At 36.4% G+C, this 14,958-nt stretch overlaps 1 pseudogene; it reads left to right on the top strand.

The window, feature by feature from the left end:
• The first annotated feature begins 3,018 nt into the window (after positions 1–3,018).
• Positions 3,019–12,263, top strand: LOC109503126 (annotated as a pseudogene).
• Positions 12,264–14,958: the final 2,695 nt, after the last annotated feature.

Below are 14,958 nucleotides of genomic sequence, written 5' to 3'. Positions count from 1 at the left end.
ATTGGCCTGTAGTTCTCTTTTTTTACTGGGTCTCTGTCTGGTTTAGGAATCAAAGTAATACTGGCTTCATAGAATGAGTCTGGAAGTTTTCCTTCCCTTTCTATTTCTTGGAATAGCTTGAGAAGGGATAGGTATTATCTCTGCTTTAAACGTCTGGAAGAACTCCCCTGGGAAGCCATCTGGTCCTGGACTCTTATTTGTTGGGAGGTTTTTGATAACCAATTCAATTTCTTCGCTGGTTATGGGTCTGTTCAAGCTTTCTATTTCCTCCTGATTGAGTTTTGGAAGAGTGTGGGTGTTCAGGAATTTGTCCATTTCTTCCAGGTTGTCCAATTTGTTGGCATATAATTTTTCATAGTATTCCCTGATAATTGTTTGTATCTCTGAGGGATTGGTTGTAATCATTCCATTTTCATTCATGATTTAATCTATTTGGGTCATCTCCCTTTTCTTTTTGAGAAGCCTGGCTAAAGGTTTGTCAATTTTGTTTATTTTTTCAAAAAACCAACTCTTGGTTTCATTGATCTGCTCTACCTTTTTTTTTAGATTCTATATTGTTTATTTCTGCCCTGATCTTTATTATTTCTCTTCTTCTGCTGGGTTTAGGCTGCCTTTGCTGTTCTGCTTCTAGTTCCTTTAGGTATGCTGTTAGATTTTGTATCTGGGATTTTTCTTGTTTCTTGAGATAGGCCTGGATTGCAATGTATTTTCTTCTCAGGACTGACTTCGCTGCATCCCAAAGCGTCTGGATTGTTGTATTTTCATTTTCGTTTGTTTCCATGTATTTTTTAATTTCTTCTCTAATTGCCTGGTTGACCCACTCATTCTTTAGTAGGGTATTCTTTAACCTCCATGCTTTTGGAGGTTTTCCAGACTTTTTCCTGTGGTTGATTTCAAGCTTCATAGCATTGTGGTCTGAAAGTATGCATGGTATAATTTCAATTCTTGTAAACTTATGAAGGGCTGTTTTGTGACCCAGTATATGATCTATCTTGGAGAATGTTCCATGTGCACTTGAGAAGAAAGTATAATCTGTTGCTTTGGGATGCAGAGTTCTAAATATATCTGTCAAGTCCATCTGATCCAATGTCTCATTCAGGGCCCTATTTCTTTATTGAACATGTGTCTAGATGATCTATCCATTTCTGTAAGTGGAGTGTTAAAGTCCCCTGCAATTACCACATTCTAATTAATAAGGTTGCTTATGTTTTTGAGTAATTGTTTTATATATTTGGGGGCTTCGGTATTCGGCGCATAAACATTTATAATTGTTAGCTCTTCCTGGTGGATAGACCCTGTAACTATTATATAATGTCCTTCTTCGTCTCCTGTTACAGCCTTTAATTTAAAGTCTAGTTTGTCTGATATAAGTATGGCTACTCCAGCTTTCTTTTGGCTTCCAGTAGCATGATAAATAGTTCTCCATCCCCTCACTCTCAATCTAAAGGTGTCCTCAGGTCTAAAATGAGTCTCTTGTAGACAGCAAATAGATGGGTCTTGTTTTTTTATCTATTCTGATACCCTATGTCTTTTGGTTGGCGCATTTAATCCATTTACATTCAGTGTTATTATAGAAAGATACAGGTTTAGAGTCATAGTGATGTCTGTATGTTTTATGCTTGTAGTGATGTCTCTGGGACTTTGTCTCACAGGAACCCTCTTAGGATCTCTTGTAGGGCTGGTTTAGTGGTGACAAGTTCCTTCAGTTTTTGTTTGTTTGAGAAGACCTTTATCTCTCCTTCTATTCTAAATGACAGACTTGCTGGATAAAGGATTCTCGGCTGCATATTTTTTCTGTCTAGCACACTGAAAATCTCATGCCAATCCTTTCTGGCCTGCCAAGTTTCAAAAGAGAGATCAGTCACGAGTCTTATAGGTCTCCCTTTATATGTGAGGGCATGTTTATCCCTTGCTGCTTTCAGAATTTTCTCTTTATCCTTGTAATTTGCCAGTTTCACTATGATATGTCGTGCAGAAGATCGATTCAAGTTACGTCTGAAGGGAGTTCTCTGTGCCTCTTGGATTTCAATGCCTTTTTCCTTCCCCAGATCAGGGAAGTTCTCAGCTATAATTTCTTCAAGTACCCCTTCAGCACCTTTCCCTCTCTCTTCCTCCTCTGGGATACCAATTATGCGTATATTATTTCTTTTTAGTGTATCACTTAGTTCTCTAATTTTCCCCTCATACTCCTGGATTTTTTTCTCTCTCTTTTTCTCAGCTTCCTCTTTTTCCATAACTTTATCTTCTAGTTCACCTATTCTCTCCTCTGCATCTTCAATCCGAGCTGTCGTGGTTTCCATTTTGTTATGCATTTCGTTTAAAGCATTTTTCAGCTCCTCATGACTGTTCCTTAGTGCCTTGATCTCTGTAGCAAGAGATTCTCTGCTGTCCTGTATACTGTTTTCAAGCCCAGCGATTAATTTTATGACTATTATTCTAAATTCACTTTCTGTTATATTATTTAAATCCTTTTTGATCAGCTCATTAGCTGTTGTTATTTCCTGGAGATTCTTCTGAGGGGAATTCTTCCGTTTGGTCATTTTGGATAGTCCCTGGAGTGGTGAGGACCTGCAGGGCACTTCCCCTGTGCTGTGGTGTATAACTGGAGTTGGTGGGCGGGGCCGCAGTCCGACCTGATGTCTGCCTCCAGCCCACCACTGGGGCCACAGTCAGACTGGTGTGTGCCTTCTCTTCCCCTCACCTAGGGGCGGGATTCACTGTGGGGTAGCATGGCCCGTCTGGGCTACTTGCACACTGCCAGGCTTGTGATGCTGGGGATCTGGCGTATTAGCTGGGGTGGGTAGGCAAGGTGCACGGGGGCAGGAGGGGCAGGCTTAGCTTGCTTCTCCTTAGGTGATCCACTTCAGGAGGGGCCCTGTGGCAGCGGGAGGGAGTCAGATCCGCTGCCAGAGGTTTGGCTCCGCAGAAGCACACAATTGGGTGTTTGCGGAGAGCGAGCAAGTTCCCTGGCAGGAACTGCTTCCCTTTGGGATTTTGGCTGGGGGATGGGCGAGGGAGATGGCGCTGGTGAGCCCCTTTGTTCACCACCAAGCTGAGCTCTGTCGTCTGGGGCTCAGCAACTCTCCCTCCCTTTGTCCTCTAGCCTTCCCGCTTTCCCAGCAGAGCTGTTAATTTATGACATCCCAGAAGCTAAGTCGAGCTTGCTGTCGGAACACACTCCGTCCGGCCCTTCCGCTTTTGCCAGCCAGACTCCAGGGCTCTGCTTGGCCGGCGAGCCGCACCTCCGCCCTGGCTCCCTCCCGCCAGTCCGTGAAGCGCGCACCGCCTCGCCGCCCTTCCTACCCTCTTCCATTGGCCTCTCGTCTGCGCTTGGTTCTGGCGACTCCGTTCTGCTAATCCTCTGGCGGTTTTCTGGGTTATTTAGGCAGGTGTAGGTGGAATCTAAGTGATCAGCAGGACGCGCGGTGAGCCCAGCGTCCTCCTATGCCGCCATCTTCCCCATTCCCTGCCTTATTTTTTTAATAAATTTTTTGTAGTACCTCTAAGATTAATTCTACTCTGAATCCCACCTCATCCCTTATTCCTTCCTTGGGAGCTGGACAGGATTGCTGTTGTTCATCTAGAGACTCATGGTGCTGCTTCAAGGATAAGTCACCAAAGTGCTCACCCCACATACAGAACAACATTTAAATAATTGTCCATTCAATTTTCTCCTAGGCACTTCAGAAGACATGGGAGTGAGATTCATACCTGGCAATTTTTTCTTCCCTACGCTTGGTAAGACTATAAATTGGTGTCGTTAATCCTTACATTTGGACATTTTCTTCATTTATTTCCAATTATAAATCATAAAAACAGTGATTATCCTTGTACCCTAGTCTTTTTTCTTTTCCTTATATTATACTATACTAATTTATTTTTAAATATTTTATTACACTATTTTTATATTTTATTATACTATACTATTTTACCTTTACTTTTTTTGTCTAATTTCTGTCTCATGCACTGTATTGGAAAGTCACTGAGAGAAGGAACTGTTTATACATCAATCATTGTACATTGATATCCCAAACACCTTGAACATTTTGTAGCCCATAGACTCTCCTCAGAGATAAAATCACACAGGTTGATCACACTTTTATCTTAAAAAGTAGTTAATTTTTCATTTGGAGAATATCATACTAACTTATGAATTTCTGGTGTTAAATTACAGGGCATTCAAAGTATATTCAACACTATAAAATCATTTCAAAAGTCAATTGGCCAGAAATAGATTTCCTTTTAACACTAAGTTTTGCTTCAATGTTTTTCAGTAGAGTCCTCTTTTCAAACTATTACAGGATGCAAAACAAGATACCTATTTAAAAAATTATATGCTGTATTTTTCTTGTTCTAATATAAATCTTAGGTAATTATTACATAGTATCCGTACCACAATCTTTACAACAAAATATCAGTACTAGAAAGAAGTACAAGTATGGAGTCAAATTGTCTTAAAGAAGTTTCTTCTCAGAATATATTAAATTGTTCTCAAGGTAGCTTTCAGCCTGTGATTCACTATTTATTTCTAGTCAGGATTATTGAACCATTTGGTCAATGAATCCAGTATGTAGGCAGAGAAATATAGATCAGTCTTTTGCCAAAGTTCTTTGACTATGAATCAGTTTAAATATTCTAGTAGTTTGAGATGATGCCGGAAGGTTGTGAAATCTAACATACTAGGATTAAAAATGTGATCAAATATGACTTTGTACATAAATTACTTGCTGAAATTATAAACATATGGTCATATGATATTATTAGGTAAGCAAAAAACAAATAAGAGAATTACATCTTATCACGTTAAATAGCGCACGCGTGTGTGTGTATGTATAAACCACCATATAAATGTAACAAGTTTATAATAATGCCTAATTACCTAATAAAAAACATGATAACATTAACTAGATCAAAGGTTTGCAAACATTTTTTGTAAAGAGCCACATAGTCACTATATTAGCTTTTTGGAGCTATACAAGTCTCTGTCATAACTATTCAACACTGCCATTGCACATAAAGGTTAGAAGAATTTTACAGGTATATGCTATATTTTACCTTCACCATAACTTAAACTTTAGCTAGAATCTGTGTAGCGATTGCTGCTGCTTCCTTCCTTCCCTCCTTTCTTTGCATTTATTTTCCTTTACTTTTATTAACGTGTTACAGAATGCAATTCTTTTCCAAACATAGATCAGGAAATTCTTTTTGAGATGGATCAGGATGGTAGTGCATCTTGTTGTATATAATCACAGTTTTTTATTTGTTTTTATGTTCAGTGGCTGTATTCTCCAGGTAATTGTTTGAGTTCTTCATTTGCCATTGCTGCCATAACGTAGTTCTTAATTTATTGGTCAGGGTATCAAGCTAGTGGAAATGATTAGTCCTGATATACAAAGGTAATGCTCTTCTTCAAAAATGTGATATTTAAAAAAAATGTTAAAAATGCAGCTAGTAAAGACAGCAATCTCTTACAACCACTAAATAACTATCAGCCTTATTCATTTTCTACTTCCTGTGTGTTCCTAGAGGTCTGGAAATTTTACTTCCATTCTGGCCTGACAAACAATATTGGAATGTAGTCTTAAGCAATTTCAAACTGATTGAACCTGTTCGAGATTTGGTGCTATCTTAAGTCCTTTCCTGACATGGGATTTAGCAGTAACAGAAGAACAACAAAACAAAACAAAGCAAAGCAAAACAAAACCAAAAACCTTTAGGTGAGTCCTCTTCATTTACCGTTCAGTAAATAAAACTAACTAGGTTAGTGTTGGGAAACAGAATACAGAAAATCTTCAGAGACAAGAGGACAGAAAGAAAAGAAACAAAACAAAACAACTCCATAATAGTACTTTAGTCTTTCTTCATGACAAAATACCGTAACATCATATTAGTATATAGATATACATATAGAAATAGGTAGCATAATATATATATATATATATAGCATATATATAGCATTATATATATGTAGCATTATATATCTATATATAGCATATATAAATAAAAATACACACACACACACATACACCTTCTCTCTTCAGAAAGTAAAAAGGGGCTTCTAGAATCACTTCTTGGAAACTCACTTTCCCCAGAGTGCTTTGATGTTCTTTTGAGTCACTGATACTTTTAGTTCCAATAATTATTCAAGCTGGAAAACTTCAAATCATTTCTTCTTTAAATTCTGTCCCTCCTCTCCCAACCAGTGATTCATGAAGCTCTCTCAATGGTAGCCCTTATTTGCATCGATCAAAACCTTTCTTCTTATTCATTCTAACATTCAGGCCCTCATTATTTCTGTTCTGAACCACTGAAATAGTGTCTACATTCTGTCTTCTAACTCTGGTTTACCCTCGTTTCACACCAAACTTCACACACAGCTCCAAGGTCATTTTGCTACAATACAGATCCCAACAAGTTAAGCCTTTGCTTTGATATTACAATGTCTCCCAACTTCTTTAGACAAAAGTCCAAACTGTAGTCACCATTATATTATTTTATGTTGCCAAGGTTTTTGCAGTTTATTTCCTGGGTCTACACTGACAAGTTCCAAAATCTTGCTACACTGACAAGTTTCTTGAATCTCTCAATATCTCTTCCAGGGAAATAACTACTTGTCATAAGTGAAGCAGTATAAAAGTTACCTTTTGTCTAAAATTGTACAAGGCATCATCAGTTCAGCACTTCCCACTTCTATATGTGTAAATAAATACAATGAAACATAGTAGCCTCTCAAAAAAGTTATTGTATTAGGTCATCAAGGAAAAGGATAATATTTCATTCATGCCACAATGCCCTAGGCAGTTCCTTAATTGCATTAAAGGATTTGGGGTGTGCCTATGCATGTAGAAAATGCACTCTCCATCAGAAACAACTAAAAGTTTATTCAATCCAAGTGCTATAGAAAAAAATTCAAGAGCTGAAAAGTAGCACTATGGATACCAATGCTGATATCAGACAGTCCAAAGTTCTATACCTGGATCTATCTCCAATTTTTAAAAAAAAAATTTTTTTTACATTACTTATTTTTTGAGAGACATAGAGAGACAGAGCACATGTTGGGGAGAGGCAGAGAGAGAAGGAGACACAGAATCCGAAGCAGGCTCCAGGCTCCGAGCTGTCACCCAGAGCCCGATGCAGGGCTCGAACTCACAGACTGTGAGATCATGACCTGAGCTGAGGTCGGATGCTTAACTGACTGAGCCACCCAGGCTCCCCTATCTCTAATTTTGTGATAGCAGTCCAGCTACCCAAATTAGGTATCATTTTCTAATCTGTAAAATGTTAGTACCTACAGATTATACTTTCAGATATATTCGTTAAAGTTCAATGAGTAATAGCAATTGTTATTATTAACTGAATTTCAAAAATCTCTCATTTATAGCCATTTGAGTACCCCTTCACTGAAATTTCTATTGAGGGCCACCTTAGGAGGAGTTCATCAGTAACACTGTGTTAGTAACTTTATTTTATATTCAGAAGTTTATAAATACCAACTAGATTTAGAACCTGGATCTAAATTTCTCTCCTCTTTCAACTGCTTAGATCTGAAGATAGGGATTTTTTTAAACAAAGGGTATAAACATTTGAATTTCTTTTCATATAGAAGAGTCATCTTTTAAACTCTCCAATTTTGGATTTAGATCATATAGATCCTTCTTTACATTGTTTTGAGTAGTTCTTTATGTTCCTGGTATGTTCTCATACATAATAAACCTAAAAGAAGAATTTCGCCTTATACACATATAAACAGTCTCCTAATTAATAGAAGGAAAAAGGAATGCCAAATAAGGTTCTAATAAAAATTTCCTGGTATACATATATATTTCCTAGTATACTTAAAAGAGGTTGAGTCTATTTTTTAACATTTTGTTGGAGGCCATATTTTTATTATTACCTAATTATTTTTGTTTAAAGATGGTATTTTAAGGATAGTTTCATGATTGCTGTCATTTATGATTGTGACTATGAATAATTGTTCTTCAAATCTGCCATGCTTTGGTAAATTTCACCACTACAGAGAGTATTTAGCATAACAGTTATAAAGTAGGATAGTGTGTCTCTTAATTCAACATGTGCCTTGTTTCTATATGTCTTTAATTTCTTTCCTAAAATATTTATTGTGGTTTCATATGAAAACAGTCTATTGCCAAGAAAAGTCTAAAGTTTTTATATGAATAAAATTATCCTTTTTAGTCTACAAATAAAAAATTACATGAATGGAGAAAGAACAATGTTCCTGGATAATTAGAAAAAAAAATCTTAAAAAGTAGCTAAACACAATGTTACTAACTCTCTACTAATGCCTCTTCCTTAAGGTATAACATAAATTCTTGTTTAATAAAAAGTATACGTTTAGTGTGCATTGCCTTCTAGTTTGTTATCTGAAAACTCCACATGGTTTTCACCGATAACTAATCAGTGGGTTAATCTAAATGCTTACTTAAACAGAATATGAATTGTGATTCAAGCATTGTACTAGGTTCCATTTATCAACATTTTATTCTCTAATAGGCTACCACAGCATTTAAGTTTTCATCATTAGTAATCTAAAATTTCATTTCTTTTAATATTTATACTTAGATACATGGGGCGCCTGGGTGGCTCAGTCCTTAAGCGTCCAACTTTGGCTCAGGTCATGATCTCGCGGTTTGTGAGTTCAAGCCCCGCCTCGGGCTCTGTGCTGACAGTTCAGAGACTGGAGCCTGCTTCAGATTCTGTGTCTCCCTCTCTCTCTGCCCCTCCCCTGCTCATGCTCTGTCTCTCTCTGTCTCAAAAATAAAACATTAAAAAAATTAACATTTATACCTAGGTATAAGCCAGAGGAAAAAATCCACCTACATATTGTTTTATCAGAGACTTGTCATATGATGTTAATAACACTAGAGGGATACTGAAAAGAATGCTAATAGCTTTAAATCTGACAGAAGCTAAATCTGTTTACTTTTGCTTCAATTTTTGAAGTATAATTATCTAATAAAATTACATAATTCACATTACAATCAAAGTTTGCCTTATGAAATTTGCAGTTACTTACTTTGAATTACATCCTTATGTATCAATGATCTATCACTGTAATGCTTAACTAAATTTTGTAAAAACTTATAATAGTAGTTCAATGAACTGAGAACAATATTTTATAACATTGTAAGCATACCAGGTAGGGAATATCATTGGTATGTTTAAATAGGTGATAACTTTAACTTTTCATGCAATTCAAGAAATTGTATTTTCACAATCTTTTTAAAAGTTAAACAGCTGAACAAGCTAACAAACATAAAAGATGTCTTTTAAAAAGAGGTTTCATGTCTGCAGTCTATTAAAAAAATAAATGATCTTTACTTCAATATAGATTAATTGTGTTACCCCTAGGCCAAATGATATTTCTCTCAAGGACAAGATATTAGTTAGGGAGTCCAAGGTTCATTTTGTTAGCTAAATGAAAATAAATTGGTGACAACTTAGAGTTAGCATCTAAGAACTTACAGAGAATCACTGTAACTTGAAAGGGAGATTAAACTTTCTATAAAGAAAGATATCTCTCTCCAAAATGCAAACCTGTCATCATTTCTGCCAATCATATCTGTAAATTATTAGACGCATAGACACACACAGACACGCACATATTTAATGTTCAGCCAGCATGTTCCAGTGTAATATAATAGGCCTTATTACTACTGATTGGTTTTGTTAATTTGTTTACTCTATGCTTATGCCTTTCTAGTCACTGAATTATTTTGATTATCAACCCTGCTTATATATATATATATATATATATATATATATATACACATATATACATATGTGTATGTATCTGAATGAAAGAGATCACACACTATGAAAAATCTCTGATACATGTAATTAATACTAAATGAGAACAGAGACTAAAACTCTTCCAAAAGTGATGTCTTTTAGAATGCAATTCTATGTAAAATAAAATAATATAAATGTAATAAACTTGCTCCTAAACAGGCTTAAAGAACATTTTGGGTAAATACAAGATTATGTGGGGTAGAGAGAAGAGTCTGGAGAATAGGGTGTATACAGAAGACTTGAAGAGTCATTGCCATTTGGTGAGTGTAAAGAGAAATACTTGGAAGTAGCACTAAAGATCTTTGAATCAACTGAAGAGAAACGGCTCTCCCTGAGAGTCAATGAGAATCATTGACAATAACTGAACAGAGAATAGGTGAACAGAGAATAATGGGATCATTAGTGATTGAGGAAGATTTACATCACCCACACACATAAAGGGTTCAAGAAGAATTTAGAGAAGCAGACTACATTGTTCTCATTCAGCTTCAGTGTTTATGAAGACAAAATATCAGTACATTGAGTTCAAATCTGTTCTCCAATTCCACAGGTAAGAGTCAGAGAAACATTTTTCACTCTTCAACGCAAATATTCTCTTTTCTGACAGCATGACATTACTAATTTTTTTACATATGTGTATGAAGAAGGTTGGAATAGTAGATTCTGAAAGTAGTTAATAGAATTTAACTTACCATGAATCTTTATCTTACTCTCCATGAGAAGAGTTGGATAGATATACACATACACAAAAAAAGTGAGCTAGATTAGTTCTTCTATTCAAAGCTAGGGAATAGGAATCAGGTCATAGTTGAATATAGACCTAATTTTGCTACTAAGATCACAGTTAATAAATGCTTATAGCTCTGGGTATAAAAGGAAAGTCTAGAGAATCTAGCAGAGTTGACATATCAAAGCTCAACAATGGGTCAAAAGTGTTGGCAGTTAGGCTGAATAAATAAGTAACGAAGGGGAAACGGCCAGCAGCTTATGGAAGTAAGGAGCCAGAATCAAGTGAAGAACAAGGTGTTTTGTTTTGTTTTTTGTTTTGTTTTGTTTTGTTTTGTTTTCCAGCACCAGCATCCAGATACAACAAACCCAATCTATGTTGACATAACCTGAGCTAAATAGCTTTTGGTACTTTGAGATCTCACATTGTGGAGCCCTGCAAATAAGATGAAAATGCTGTAGGTTTTGAATTCAGTGAATGAAATACATCAAGAGAAAAATAAATACCACAAAATATGCTAAGAAATTCCAGATTGTTCTCCCCAAAGAAAGCACGTGATATGAAAATAAGTTCTCTTCTGAAGCAAAAGAAAAGTCAAACAAAGGGAAATGTTGCTAATTATCTTTATCTGGGAATTTCATCAAAGACTTAGCATTTTGGGGTTTGTGGTTAACATGATTCATTGCTTATGTCCATGCTCTGCCTAGATTTTCGTCAGTTGCCCTCTAATTAGTGCTTAAGAAATTATGGTCAGCAATTTTAATGGTTTTGAACCCAAGGAAGAGGAAAAATCTTTTTAAAAATACCAGTTGTTCAATCATAGCTTTTGGTAATATAAGAAAAAACATGGCAAGAGAAGTTTGATTGTAAAGTGTCCACGTCCACTCACAGCGCCACTGTCTTCTTCTGTGTGTGCTCTAGTGATCTGTATCTAACTGGTATTGATGGAGTCTGGAAAAGCTAGCTACTCCTAGCACAGTGTTCTTTAACTATGTACTTCTTTCCCATAATTCTAAGAGCTCTTGAAATTTGATTTTCAATCTGTTTTAATTTCTTTAAACCTCTCAAATAGAATTTATTATTGAGGGTTCCATGGAGTCCTCATTGATAATGAGTAATTATAAAGCATTATCAGGTTAATGATGTTGTAAACTGTGATTCAGATCTCCAATGCAAAGAAAACAGCTTCAATACATTTAAAAAAAAAAAGAAGAAGGCACTTTGAGAGCTGTGGGCTTTGGTGCAGACACAGCCAAGTCCAAGGACCACACCACACACAGTCACGAAAATGGCACAGAAATGGCATCAAGAAACCCAGTCGCAAAGATATGAATCTTTTGGGGTCTTAACTTAGACCTGAAGTTCCTGAGGAATAGGTACTTTGCCTAGAAGCACAACAAAAAGGGCCATAAGAAGATGCAGGCCAACAACGCCAAGGCCATTAGTGCACATGCTGAGGCTATCAACGTCCTCATCAAGCCCAAGGAGGTCAAGCCCAAGATCCCAAAGGGCAGTAGCCTCAAGCTCAATTGACTTGCCCACATTGCTTACTCTCAGCTCAGGAAACACGCTCATGCCCACATTGCCAAGGGTCTCAGGTTCTGCCAGCCAAAATCCAAGACCAAGGCAAACAAAGGCCCAGGCTGCAGCTGTGACTCTGGCTCCAGCTCCTGCTGTGGCTCAGTCTTCCAAAGGTGCCCCGTCTCCAAGAAAGGCTCCAGTGTAGAGGTTTCTGTTTGCCAATGTGAGGATGGAAGGACTGGTGTGACACCTGGGCTTCTGTCAGCATGGGGCTGGTGTCCTGTGCTCTTTGTACAAATAATTTTTTTTTTTAGAATTTCTCACAATTTTTCTAGTTCCTTATTTGAAGGAAATTTGCATATTTAAACAAATCTGCCTGTGGGTAAAATTTTACCTCTGAGTTGTTTGGAAGAATAATTAACTGTGTAAGTTTTGCAGTGAACTTAGAGGAAATATGAAGGGCCACCTAAAAAACTGACTGATAAAGAATAATCAAAGCACAAGTTCAACCTGAGAAAAACAAAAAAAAATCTACTTATATAATGTTCAGAAACAGTCTTGAGGATAGATGAGAAATATTTACCCATGCACAGCATTTTCTATAAAGACTCAGAAATATTAATAGTAATTCTATAATTCTATAGCTCTGTGATTGCCAATCTAAAAAACAAATGAGAAAGTCTTATGTATGAATTAGGAAAGTATCTGAGCTATAGAAAGAAATTTTAAAAAAGCTTTTCACTTAAAAGAGTCTCATAAAAATTAAATAAAAGATAATTGCCTCTTTTGCATGGAATTTTAAAAGATCAATGTAGAAACAACCAAGGCAACCAAAGGCTCAGAAAAGTCTCTTTTTATTTTACTCTTCTCCCCCTATTTCACCCACCCCCCCACTCCACTTTCTTCTGTAAGCCTCCAATTTGTTCTTGATATTTATGAGTCTGTTTCTGGTTTTTTGCTCATTTGTTTGGCTTTTTTAGATTCCACATATAAGTGAAATCATATAGAATTTGTCTTTGTCCGTTATTTTACCTAGCATAATATCCCCAGATCCATCCATATTGTTGCAAATGACAGGATTTCATTATATTTTATGGCTGAGTAATATTCCATTAGTTATCTATCTATATATCTATCTATCATCTATCTCACATCTTCTTTATCCATTCATCTACTGACAGACATTTGAGCTGTTTCCGTATTTTAACTGTAGTAAATAATGCTACAATAAATATAGGGGTATATATATCCTTTCAAATCCATTTTTTTTGGATAAATACCCAGCAATGAAATAACTGGATAGTGTGGTATTTCTATTTTTAATCTTTTAAAAAATCTATGTTTTCCATAGTTACTATGTTTTCCATAGCGCCAATTTACATTCCCACCAACAGTGCACAAGGGTTCCTTTTTCTCCACATTATCACAAACACTTGTCATTTCTTGTCTTTTTCATACTCGTCATTCTGATTGGTTAAAGTGATATCTTAGTGGTAAATTGCCTTCTTTTCCAGTCATAAGTCAACTGTATACACCTATGTTCCATTCCATTAGAAAGTAGTAGTTAAATCAACTGCACATTAGAAAATCCTAGATTTTTTTTAAAGTTTATTTTTTTATTTGGAGGGAGAGAGAGAAAACACAAGGCAGAGAGGGGTAGAGAGAGAGTGGGAGAGAGAGAGAATCCTAAGCAGGCTCTGCACTGTCAGTGTACAGCCTGATGCAAAGGCCCAAACTCATGAACTCATTAACTCATTAACTCACGAACTGAGAGATCATGACCAGAGCTGAAGTTGGACACTTAACCAATTGAGCCACCTAGAAGCCCAGAGAAACTCCTATATTTGTAAGTACCCAAGACCATGTTCCCCCCATGAAGAGTCTAATGTAATTGTTTGGGAAAAGGGCTCAGAGATTATTAATTCTCAAATAGCACCCTGATTCTAATGTGCAGAAAATTTAGGGAATCATTGCATTAGATGGAGCAAATGGCAATTCTATCAGTTTATTCCATGCTGGACACTGTGGTAATATCTTTATTGTATTATCTCATTTAATCCATCTAGCATTTCTACACTGCAGAAATTATTCACCTCATTTTGCTGTTGATACCAGCAGAAAATTTAAATAAATAACTCGCCAAAAGCAACACAACTTAGAAATGTTGAAGCAAAGACTCAAATAAAGCTGTGTAATTTTAAAGCCTGCAATCTGAAGCATTCTTACTATCTAATTTCTACATCTAGGTTACAATAATAGAATCTTCCTTGTTTTTTTCCACTCCCTTTTGGCCCAAAATTGTCATATGTCATGAATCCGGGTGTCTGTCTTTGCTTCTTCAGAATTAGGTAAGATGTGAAAAAACCTAGAGGACAATGTAAAAACTTTTAGCCTCCACCAGCATCTGATGAATAGACATGTTTTGTGAGTTGCAGAAGATATTTAATATTTTTCTTTAAATTATTAAAGTATATAAATATTGGAAATTTTTGCTTTAAAATTAAATTACAGTTTCTCTTTGAAGTTATATGGGGCGCCTGGGTGGCTCGGTCAGTTAAGCGTCCGACTTCGGCTCAGGTCATAATCTCACGGTACGTGAGTTCGAGCCCCGCGTCAGGCTCTGTGCTGACCGCTCAGAGCCTGGAGCCTGTTTCAGATTCTGTCTCCCTCTCTCTCTTCTCCTCCCCTGTTCATGCTCTGTCTCTCTCTGTCTCAAAAATAAATAAACGTTAAAAAAAATGAACTGTTTGGATAGCCCATTCATTCTTTAGTAGGATGTTATCATTCTCCAAGTATTTGTTACCTTTCCAAATTTTTTCTTGTGGTTGATTTCGAGTTCATAGCGTTGTGGTCTGAAAATGTGCATGGTATGTTATTGATCTTTTTGTACTTACCTAGGG

Source organism: Felis catus, chromosome A1 (assembly GCF_018350175.1).
Source record: "Felis catus isolate Fca126 chromosome A1, F.catus_Fca126_mat1.0, whole genome shotgun sequence".
In the NCBI taxonomy this organism is placed as follows: domain Eukaryota; kingdom Metazoa; phylum Chordata; class Mammalia; order Carnivora; family Felidae; genus Felis; species Felis catus.
Note: the sequence above shows the minus strand (reverse complement) of the source record. Positions and strands in the feature narration are given on the sequence as shown.